This window comes from Panicum hallii, chromosome 7 (assembly GCF_002211085.1).
Source record: "Panicum hallii strain FIL2 chromosome 7, PHallii_v3.1, whole genome shotgun sequence".
NCBI classification, from domain to species: Eukaryota; Viridiplantae; Streptophyta; class Magnoliopsida; order Poales; family Poaceae; genus Panicum; species Panicum hallii.
The window spans coordinates 40144258-40153904 of record NC_038048.1 but is presented as its reverse complement, the minus strand read 5'-3'; positions in this window follow the sequence as shown (position 1 = coordinate 40153904).

Sequence of the window (9647 nt, the reverse complement as noted above, 5' to 3'; positions counted from 1 at the left end):
GGGTCTATTTAAAGGGCAAGGTTTTGCGCCGATGCGAACGCCATCTGGCCCGCTCAATTATGAAGCGCACAGCTGGTCAGCCTGCACGGAAACCCGCGGAGAAAAGATCTCACGGTGAGTCATGGCGGCTGCGGCGAGCCGGGGGTCTCCTACTGGTACCGGTGCCGGCGTGACGGACCTGTGATCTCCCGGCCGGCCGGGGGGGATTATCACGTGAACTACCAGGGGATTCCCTGCTCTGAAAATGAAATAATAGCGTATCGAGACACCTGTATGGCTGCCTCGACTGTCCGGAATAGAATAACAGATGTCGGTCCCCGGCTGATCGTACATGCTGAAACTCTCGTGTAAAGGCAGAGAGAAAAAACTTGACCCGAGTGTCAAGGCAGGCGGACATTTCGTCGACGTTTTCCCTTTTGGTCCTTCGCTCTGAGAATTTTGGAGGAGCAGCCAGTTGCCGTCTAGACTTCAGACTGAATTCACAGCATAATCCGATCCCCTTTGTGAAATGGAGGATTCTTTACGCATTTGGAACTAGGAGTGGTGACGTGTTATAACTTGTGGTTTTCAAATTTGAATCAGCATAGATAACTATTGTATGGCAGAAGCTAAGCTGGTTATGTTTCTTATGATAGAACACGTCCCCTCACCCTCGGATTTGAGATCTCGGCTGATCATAGGTGTTTAATTTTTCTAATTGTTTTTTAAGAAATAGCTAGCGGCATCAAAATTCTTTCGACCGTAGGCGACGTACATGTTGACAGCGCATCACTAACGCCGTCAATGTCAAGTTCTGCTACTCCAGCCTCTCGAAAGTGCTTGTAAGAGTAGCGTGTACATATTTATATTCATAAGGATGACGTGCATACATATTAGCATCTCTGTTTGTATCGTGTTTAAGAAAAAATCAGTGTTAGGTGTGTAGATAAATATGCTGCTCCTCAGTAAGAGTCCCGATATTTAAGTCTCTGCGCTGCAGGCCTACCCGACGTCACGACATAACTAACTCCAGCGCTGGATCACAGCGTGACATAAACACCACTTGTTTAGGCGCACCGGATCAGATTAAATAAGCGCGGCTAGCTGCCACCGCTCCTCATAGTATAGCTAGCTAGGTTCAGATCGCTACGCATTTGGAGTGTCTTGGTGGTCTTACTAAATATCGGAGCTTAAAGCAAAGGCTCCTCCTGATGGAGCTACGCTTAACCTCTCTTAATCATGGATTTAACTTAATCACCACAGCTAGTGGCCTCTAATCCTTTTAGTCCTGATAAGGTAATGCCGTTTAGGGTTTTTCCCCCCTACAGCTAACATGGTGACCAGCTTTTCTACACGGATTCTTCAGGACAAACAGTATGGTATTCAGCAAAATCTGGATACATGCGCTGCTGATGTGCTGCAGATCCCCATGCGTATCTGCGGCAGATGCTGTGCTTGCACACCAGCTCGTGTCCAAGCAAGATGTGTAGCAGGAGGCTTTTTGTTGCAATGTGGAAGAAGCATTAGGGATCTGAACATGGGCACCCACTGCACACTGCTACCACACATTATTGCCTGCGGTTGGCATCAACATGTGTGTCATTTTCGTTCCGAAAGGGGAAAGGAGCCGGTGCCGCTGGAGTGCTCAGGCGGCCTTCCCCCTCTTCTGGATAAGCATCGCCTGCACCCTTAGCTTGAAAGCAAAGTCTGAGCCTCATGATCTCTAGAGCAAGCACATGACATGAGGGACAAACAGAGCAAGGATGTGTGTGCACATTTCTCACAAGGGTATTTGATCTTTCGTGTGCTGCTTCAGTCAGTGACCCTTTTTCTGAACTTGTCACCCTGTACTGTCTTTCCAGCTAAGCATACCGGAAATGGCTAAGGCCATGTGAAGCCTGCACTGTTATGCGGATTACGCCGGAAGTTTTGCTGGGATTGGCAGGACAGTGAACAGTTCCAACAACATACGCAATAGTGTCAACTACTTAGTATTACAAAGTAGGAAAATTGGATTCATACTATTAAAAGAACTAATCTTTAGCTATTTACCATCAAAAGATTTCCCTTTAGATATTTAGCATCAAAATATCACAACGTTATAGTTATAAATATGTAGCATTCCGTTCCCTTCTGTTGCTGGCAACCTCTATTTTACCTTTTTTTTTGTCGATTAGCAATTTGTCAGCTTCCAATTTTACCCTCAGGCTAAAACTACTTAGGTGCAGGTGCGCTTTTTGAATCTGTAGCCCGATGTTTGCTTCCAATTTTACCCTCTGGCCAAAACTACTTAGGTGCAAGTGCGCTCAGTAGCCTGATGTTTGAGCCCGACGCCGTGGTGCTCGAGTCCTCGGACAGACCGGTGCCAACGCCCGACGATGCCGTGGAGAACAGGTTGGAGTGCGTGCCCATGGAGACGATGGAGGGAACAAGGCAGCCGCCGGGGACGCCAGTGTTGCTGACCGCTCTTGCCTTTTCTAGTGCTTGCCCTTCTTGACGTTGCTGCTGATGCAGCGGAAGGGGAAGCAGTTCGTCGCTTAGAGCAAAAGGAGGCGGTGGGGCTCAGCTCTCTCCATTGCCTCCACAGATATCAAAATCAAGACGGGAATGAGCAATACAAACTCATGAAATCAAAGCCGATCAAAGGGAACAAGCTTTTGAGACATAAAACTTTCTCAGTTGACGGCTTGACAGTGCAGCGATTGAAGAACTGTGACTGTGCCGGCTGCCTCTTCTTTCGCGCGGATGAATTCGCGTTGCGTGGGTCGAGGGCTAAAGACGTCGGGCTACCGGACCAACAAGCGCATCTGCACCTGAGTAATTTTAGCTGGAGGGCAAAATTGAAAGCTGACAAATTGCTGATCGGTAAAAGAAAAGAAAACAAACAATGCTAGCAACGGAAGGACGGAAGGGAATGGAGTGTTGTATATCTGTAACTTGTGATCTTTTGGTGCTAAATACCTAAAGAGAAATCTTTTGGTGGTAAATAGCTAATTTTTCCTACAAAGTACTATACCATCTAGCCCCACGAGAGCTAATTAGTTATAGCATAACTGCATAAGATACAAGCCTGATACCCCACGTTGGCTGCCAAAATCATCGCTAAAAGCGCAAACAAAAAAAAGCAGCGATCCGCGCCTGCTCCGAGAGCTTTTCTTTTCCATGGCTTTTTCGCTCGCCGGAGATGGACGATACGAAAGCAACCAAGATTGTGGATGACATCGCATCCTTTCCTCTCGCGGTTAGTCGCTTCAGCCCCGGCCCTTTTCCCCGCCTGTTCTTTCTCTGTTCTAGCATCTGCGCCTTCAAAAAGCAACAGCGCGGGCCTAGAATTTCCACTGGGCCAATCAATAATTTGGAGCCAACAGTGCGTCAGGTATGAACAGTTGCATGATTGCATTGCCAGTTGCCTCCACGAGCGGTAGCCGATCGACAGGTGGCGCGATCCCAGCCGGCGAGTGGCGCGCGCTTTCACGTGAGATGGGCGCGTAAACAATGCCGCAGCCGGCGCCGGAGCCGGGGCGGGTTTCTGGCCGGACAAGTGTCTCCGGCGGCAGGGCCGTATGCTGACTTGCAAGCTACACCGGTGGCCCGGGCCCAAGTGGCGGGCCTGATATGGCCACCGCACCGGCCGGGAAATATCTCCGGCGCGGGTGTGGATGCCAGGGCCGCCACGCCAGCTGCTAGTTACAGGTAGGAGTAGATGCTAGTCAATGCGTAACGTGATCCGGGTCATTGGTTGGTAGGTCGGGCTGTTGCTGGTGGGGTCCGTCCGCCTCTACGCGTGCGTGATCAGGCCTGTTTTCAGCAGTGACCAAGTTTGAGAACTCCTAAACAAACTGGTGGAGTGCCTCGCCGTCGTCGTCGATCGATCGTTCCTCTCGTCGTGGCGGCAGTTCAAACTTCCCCCGGGGCGACCTGAGGAAAACCAAGGTTGGAGATACTTACGAGACCTTGCCATGGTGACATGTATTTCGGCAAGGAAAACGAGAATGCCATCTCTTCCCAGCAAAGCAAACCTCGATGACGATGAGAGCGGAGATCCACGAGTATTTTCACCGAGGAGTCATTGAGTTTCACTGTCGTACAGCCGCACGAGCATCATGCACGAAGATTCTGGAAATTTCGGTGAGAAGAGCGTGACGTCAAACAAGCGGTCAAAGCTTCCAAGCGGGCCGCCGCCGGAGTAGCAGCAGCGCGCCGCGTAAGCAGGGGCTACCACCCTACACCTGCAGTCAAAACCCCAGACCGAGCTTTCAGCCGCTGGACCACCGCCGAATCCCGAAAAGCAAGCGTTTGGCCGCTAGCCCAGGTCGATCCCCCCGGGGGCGTAGCGTAGCACGTGTGAGTGGCGCAGCGCTCGCCGTCGTTCCCTCGGCGGCAGGGCAGCGACGCGGCCGGCCGGCGGGTCGTTACCGCCCAAAAGCAGGCCTGCCTCCGCCGTAGCGGTCGTCGCTCGTCGCCCCGGTAACCGCCGGCGTGCCGCGGGCCACGTAGCTAACCGCGCGCCGGGACATCGCGCATTGATGGCCGCGCGCCCTGGGGCGGCTGGCAATGGACCGCCAGGTCGATCGGCTCGGCCGTACGCGGGCGTGCTGCCTGGCCGAGTGGCCGGAGCCGGAGAGGGGGCCTGAACCTAGCCGTGGCCGCGTGCGTGCCCAGGGCAGCTGTTTTCTTGTGCGCGCGCCCTGGCCAAACGGATGGCGCGACGGCATTGGCGCTCGCCGCCGTGAGCCTGGAGTCTCAGGGTGCGTTGGTAGTACGATTTTTTACATGTACAGTGGTACGACTCGTCGCTGCCGGCCGGCCGCGTGGCACCGGTTTTGATAAAGACTCCGGGCAGGATGAACGGCGGGCACGATCGGACGAGCGTGCTCGGGCTGTGGCATCCTGTCACGACGCTGGCCGCCTGGCAGGAGGTGAAAGCTTCGACAGCGAGGCGACGCTGGCCGCTGGCCTCAAGGAGCCAAGGATCCTTTGCATGCCAGTATTTTTCACCTTATTAAAGACCATAGGCAGATGCCTGAAATTTGGGGCAAATTCGTTCGGGCGACATCAGGAACGGTGCAATTGTGCGAACGCAGAGTTGCTCAGAAAATAAGTTGAGGGAAGCAGTATCAATTCGACCTGAAGGACGTGGACTCGGATGCAGTTTGACAGATATTCAGTTCGTCCTCGACCCTTCCACAGCACTGTTCTGTGCTGAACTGCGGCGCGTATGAAAAGGTTGTTTCTTTAGGCTCTTCCTCACGTGTCACTGTCGGTCGGCGTCTGTCTATCGTGACGCAGCTTGTTGTTAGTCCGTCCGTCGTTGTCGCTCGTGAGGCTGCCGTGTTGGTTTCTAGCGGTCGTGGAGGAGCGACGCTCGGAGAAGGACCGAGGAATTAGCGGACGGAGGCGGCAGCTCGGAACGGCAGTAGTTTCAGGGATCCAGGTACGCGTGGCCCACGGGATCCAACCGACGAGTTTTTTTAAAAAAGGGATAAAAAAAAACAAAATTCGAAAGGGGGGTGCCAGTTGGAGAAATTTAGGGAAATGGGTGCCTCCCGCCCGCTGGGAGGGCGGAAAGGAGCCTCCCGCCCAACCATAGGGCGGGATGCTCAAAAAAAATTTCCAAGGACCTCTTCGCGAATAAGAAAACTTTTTTTATACGGGAAGAGGTCCCTGAAGCAGGCCTCCCGCCCGGCCACTGGGCGGGATGCCTCCCGCCCGGCCACTGGGCGGGATGCCTCCTGGTGCATTGTTATTTCATGTGTGTGTGTTTTCTGGCTTCCAAAATTCATAACAATTCACAGAAAAATCCAAAAATAGCAAAACTAGTTTTGTTAGAAACTAGATTTCAAACTCTATAACTTTTGTTAATGGAGTTTAGTTTGAAACAAAATACTTTTACCCCTATTTTAAAATTAAGATTAAGAAAAGTTTATGCTTAACTTTAGGATTTCATGGTTTGTTGTTTATAAAGTTTGGTATGACTATTCTATAAACTCTAGGTACCTTTGTGCAAAGTTTTAAACTCAAATTTGATGTAAATTTAACTTCTTTTGTCTTGAATTTTTCAAATTTGAAATGTTAACTAAACCTAATTATAACCCTTTTCTAATTAAAATCTATTGTTATTCTCTAATGTGATATTATTTAATATCTAATATATAGTCAAAGTTCTAAAATCTATAAAGTTCTAAAACCTATAATCTTATGCTCCTGGTCCATTTTTGTTATATTTTTTCTTAGATTATTTGTTTCAGAAACTATTTGAAATTCAGAATTTTTTCAAATATAAGATTCATTCGCCATACTCTTATGTGTGCACATAAAATTTTAATTCAATTTTCCAAAGAAGATTACGGTATCTAAAACTCGTACGAAGATAGTTAAACGATAACGTTTGCAACGTAGAATCTAAATATTACGATAGTACAATACATGAAGCCATTTAAAATAAAATAATATGATAATAAACATTACAAATATTACAAATATATGAATCCAAATATTGTGTCTTCAGTCAATGCGGCAAATATTACAAATACGTATCTAGGTCTGATAGAATCTCAACGCAGCAAATATTACATATGAGCAAACAACGTTTAAATAAAATTACAACTAAATGATGCCTGATGACGTACTAACACTCGATCGGCGACGTCTCCCACTTCTTGATGCAACCGGAGGTCTTCCATCTGTAGCATCACCTGTAGGGCCAGCTTCAGCACAACTGGGGCCAGCATCATTGGTTGGACAACGTTTATACGTGTGTCCAATCTGATTACATGCACTGCAGCATTGTATTCTCGGACGGAGCTCTGACTCATCCATATCATTACGAATACGCCGTGACTGACGGCGTCCTCTCTTAACCCGTGACTCATCCATATCAAGTTTCTGCCACTGCTTGTTAAATTTTTGCTGATTCGTTTCCTTGCATAGCCTCTTGAACATATCCATAAGGTGCTTGTTCTTGAATTGCCTGAAAAAGTTTGCACCGATATGCCTCATGCACCACCTACTGCGAATATCACGCCACTTGGGCGGCTCTCCGGTCTCCACACACCCCTGCTGCAAATCTAGAATTGCCCTCAGTATGCCGGCGTGACGATCATGAATCAGGCAGACATCTTCCCTATCCCGAACGACTGCAAGCTTAACCCGTTCCAAAAACCAGTACCAACTGTCTGTGTTCCCACTCTCAACAAAAGCAAAAGTAACAGGCAGCAATTGATTGTTTCCATCCACTCCAATAGCTGTCAGCATTTGCAATCTATACTTTCCTGTGAGAAAGGTCCCGTCGATGCATAGGATAGGCCGGCAGTGATGGAATGCGTTAATGCATGGACCCAAGCTGAAAAAGACCCGCTGCAATATGTGGGGCGGACCTTCTCCTCTGTCTAGAGTTTTCAGGTCATAGTAGCTTTCAGAATTTCTCTGACATAGGACGGCCAGCATTCGAGGAACATTATCATATGCAGCCTCGAACGTACCAAATCTCATCTCCAACGCCTTTTGTTTTGCACTCCACGCCTTACTGTATGAGATGGTATACTTGTACTTTTCCTGAATGTACCTGATAATAGACTTTGGTTCATATGACAAGTTCTGTACTATCGTCCCGTACATCTTATTTGCGATGTATTGCGACGTGAGGTTGCGATGGCTCTTCTGCACCCCAGGCAAATGACAAGTGTGCTGAGTGACAATGGAGCATTCCCAATAATCTTTCCATTTACCCTTGTAGGCATGCACCCGCCATGGACAGCCATCCTTCACACATACTACATCGTACTTACGAGATTTGCACTCGACTGTCTTAAACTCTCGCATAAGAGAGAGAGACCAGCACTTAACAGCTTCCTTCACCTCTTCAATTGAGTGGTACCTTGCACCCTGAATAATTTCATTCTCCCTGCAATCCGAAGGCTAGCTACATCCGTCATCTACGACAAGATGACTGAAGTCGCTGCTTACCCAATCTTGAGGCACATCATCGTCATCATCAGACGAATCGGCATTCATTGCTTCATCCAATTCACGTTCTTCGTCTTGCAGCTGTTCAACAATAAAGGGTATGTTCTCCCCCTCATCAGCCACGCATTGAGGTGCTGCGGTGCCACCTGCCTCAATGTTTGCCTCCTCGACTTCTTCATCAATATTTTCATCCCCCGGACCAGCTTCAATGTTTATCAAAGGGTTTTGGTGCACACTAACAAGGAGTACCAGTGGCCACTGCCAATGACTTGCATTTTGCAGATAAGTTAACCAGTCCTCGTTGCTTGCAAGTGGCATAAGCTCCCAGATCAAAGCGTGAGTGGTACGATTTATGACGCATTGAACACTCACAGTGTGTGTCTCCTGATTAATCCTTAGTCCCCTCATTAACCAGTTGCATAAGGATTCAAATGTCCTCTCGTGCGGTCTGGTAATTCCTCTGACCGCACAGTTGAATTCACTTAAATCTACCCCATTCGGCCCATAAATTACATTTCCTTCTCCGTAATATATACTGAAAATACCCTTCTCGGAAGACATATCTGTCAATCATTAATAAACTAGTTATACTACATATTAATACACAACGAACGACGATCCTAAATTTCAGCGACTCTCAGATTATATTTTACAGATTCTAAACTATTCAGATTATAAATTATACTAAAAACAAATGAAAATACTAAAACTATTCAAAACATAACTACTCTAACAAATATTTCCTAAATTATAGTTATTTTCAAGTACTTATATGGCTAGAACGAGAATATACCTCAAAATCGACGTGTGGACAGGGCTTCGCCGCTTCCTCTTCTCTCTTCCTCTCCTCTCTTTCTCTTTTTTTTGATTTTTGCTGGATAAAATGCATTTTTGGGGCAGGTTGGGGCTTAAATAGCCGGTGGGGGGACCTCCCGCCCGACCAAAGGGCGGGATGCCCATCAGCACAATGGTTGGGCGGGATGCCCTCCCAGGGACCTCTTCGCGAAGAAATTATTTGCGAAGAGGCCCTCGGGTGACATTCCGCCCTTTGGTTGGGCGGGATGTCCCGGGCCCCACGCGTCCCGCCCGTTCAGCGGGCGGGAGGCACCCATTTCTCTAAATTTTCCCAACGGCCACCCCTTTTTCGAATTTTATTTTTTTTATCCCTTTTTTTAAAAAAATTCCCAACCGACGAGGGGACGAAAGACGACCCCGCTTGGGCCGTGCGAGCGGGTGGCATGGGCATGGACATCAGGTGGGCTTTTGTCAGGACATCCGGTTAATTATTACCAAAAGCCTTCAGCAAACCAAGGTGTTGTTCCCTCTTCTCTCGGCCTCGAATCGATCAGATACGGACATACGGCCCAAGCCCACATAGTGCCAGGTCTGCAGGCGACAGTGCGACAGTAGTAGCTTTCATTCCGATCAGACGACGAACGGTTTGTCACGTTCTCGAAGAAAAACCCCATTCTTTGGTTTGCTGCCAGGAAATGCACGATGCATCTGACGAGAAAGTGATGAATTCCGTCAAATAAAGAAAAAGGTACCGTGCGCCATCAAAGGCACTAGCTCTGCACAACCCAGGCGCTCAGCACCACTGTTTCAGCGTGCACGGCCGAGCTTCCGAGGTCCGGCGGTCAGGGGAAGGAAAAGCCAGGCGCCCCCATCAGCCTCAGTTCGTCAGCTCCAGGGCACGGGCAGGG